The sequence below is a fragment of the Eumetopias jubatus genome, unplaced genomic scaffold (assembly GCF_037043125.1).
Source record: "Eumetopias jubatus isolate StellerSeaLion01/CBP00866 unplaced genomic scaffold, mEumJub1_p1.0 scaffold_6, whole genome shotgun sequence".
NCBI classification, from domain to species: domain Eukaryota; kingdom Metazoa; phylum Chordata; class Mammalia; order Carnivora; family Otariidae; genus Eumetopias; species Eumetopias jubatus.
In genome coordinates this window covers 146,266,889-146,269,086 of record NW_028274812.1, presented here as the reverse complement: position 1 = coordinate 146,269,086, position 2,198 = coordinate 146,266,889, and the positions used below count along the sequence as shown (strand labels likewise).

The following is a 2,198-nucleotide window of genomic DNA, read 5'->3' as shown; positions in this document are numbered from 1 at the left end:
TTGGTTGGGTGATGTTGGGTGATACTGAGGAATAATCTGCAAAATCTGCTCTCAAAAACTAATGTCCCCAAAGCAGGAACACTCCCTTAAGGAAGGAAGGGGTGAACTGCAGAGGTCACGTAGTCAGTAAAGAGGAAGGTAACCTTCTCCAGTGAAACTCAGCACACTGAGCACATCTTTCTTTCTTTCTTTCTTTTTCGTTTATTGATTGACGTAATCTCTACCCCAAAGTGGGTCTGGAAGCCCTGACTCCCAGACCAAGAGCCACATGCCCTTTCTATGCCCTTTCTTTCTCTCTTTCTCTCAGAATTTTCTTTCTTTTTAATTTATTGATTGACGTAATCTCTGCCCCAAAGTGGGTCTGGAAGCCCTGACTCCCAGACCAAGAGCCACATGCCCTATCCACTGAGCCAGCCAGCCCTGGCCCGACAGACACCCGAAGGGCGCATACCCGCAACGGGAAAGGCCAGGAGCCGACTTCTGAAAATATTCATGAATGTCTCACACCAAAAGCACAGAACCGACGAAGGTGGGACTTGAACCCACGCGTGCAGAGCACAATGGATTAGCAGTCCATCGCCTTAACCACTCGGCCACTTCGTCTGCACACTCGGGCCTCTGGGGTACTTAATTCCAGAGCTTACCCTCGGGAACTCCCGGCTGCCCTGGGGGGGAGGCCAAGGAGGAGACGGCTCGGGGACGTCCGGGGCGCATGGGGATGGCCGGCTCCCACACGAGTGGACCAAGCACTGGACTGGAAACCTCGCGATGGGGAGAAGGCAGGCTCCGCTCTCCCAGGACTCAGGACAGGGGTCGAGCGGCGACCGCAGCCCCGGGCCGGGGTGGGGGTCGGGGCTCCCTGGCGCGGGCGGCCGGGCCCCCGGGGGCGCATGCGCGCAGGCGGTGGGCGTGGCCCGGCGGCGTGGGAACCTGGGGGCGGTCGGCACCCGCGCGCCGGGGGCGCCCACCTGAGCCCGCCGCGGGCGGGGGCTGCCGCGGCCGGTGCCCCCGGAGCCGACCCCAGGGGCCCTGGCGAGTCCCGGCTGGGGATTCGTGGAAACTGAGACGGTCTGGGCGGTTAGACGGCCGGTCCGCGCGGGGCCGCGCCGCGTCTCTGCTCCGAGCCCTTAGCGCCGGGACGCTGCGGGGTGCGACTGCGCAGAGAGGGCCCCTTCCGTCGGGGGCGCTCCTGCCGCTGCTCCGCCTCCGCGGAGCCGGGAGTCCAGTGTCCTGGTCGTTTCCGATGTAAAATTTCATGATTCAGCACTTCCACGGGACACCCAGGGTTCATCACAAGCGCCCTCCTAAACCCCCAACCCCCAAGTCCCCATCCCCCAGCCACCTCCCCTCTGGTGACCACCAGTGTGTTCTCTAGAGTTAAGAGTCTGTTTCTTGGTTTGTCTCCCCCCCACCCCATTGTTTGTTTGTTTTGTTTCTTAAGCTCCACATATGAGTGAAATCAGCTGGTATTTGTCTTTCTCTGACTGACTGATTTTGCTCAGCATTTTACTCTCTGGCTCCATCCAGGTGGTTGAAAATGGCAAGATTTCATTCTTTTTTATGGCTGAGGAGTATCCCATCGTATGTGTATATACACCGTCTCTTCCTTATCCGTTCACCAGTCGATGGGTACTTGGGCTCTTACCATAGTTTGGCTCTTGTAAATAATGCAGCTCTAGACATCAGGGTGCATGTACCCCTTCAAATCAATATTTTTGTATCCCTTGGGTAAATACCTACTAGTGCAACTGCTGGATCGCTCAAGACTAACCTTCAGAAAAGAGAACTGCCCTATGAAGGTTAGTCTCGAGCACGTTTTCTAGAGGTGACAGAGAGAGAGAGAGAGAGGGCGTCCCAGACTGAGGAAGGGCCTGAGCAAAGGCGGGGAGGCTTGCAGTACCTAGAGGAATGGTGAGGAATCCCTGAGAGTTCACGCTCTTGAGTCACAGTTCCTCAGGTCCAGCATTTGCCTCCGGGACTATTCGCTGTTATTTTTTAAAAGTTTTTTGATTTAGGGTGCCTGGGTGGCTCAGTTGGTTAAGCGACTGCTTTCGGCTCAGGTCATGATCCTGGAGTCCCGGGATCGAGTCCCGCATCGGGCTCCCTGCTCGGCGGGGAGTCCGCTTCTCCCTCTGACCCTCTTCCCTCTCGTACTCTCTATCTCTCATTCTCTCTCTCTCAAATAAATAAATAAAATC

The 2,198-nt window shown here is 56.6% G+C and overlaps 1 non-coding gene across 1 annotated transcript; it reads right to left on the bottom strand.

The window, feature by feature from the left end:
• Positions 1-521: 521 nt before the first annotated feature.
• TRNAS-GCU (transfer RNA serine (anticodon GCU)) lies at positions 522-603 on the bottom strand. The gene has a single exon. It is a non-coding gene; the product is annotated as a tRNA-Ser (tRNA).
• Between the last annotated feature and the right edge of the window lie 1,595 nt (positions 604-2,198).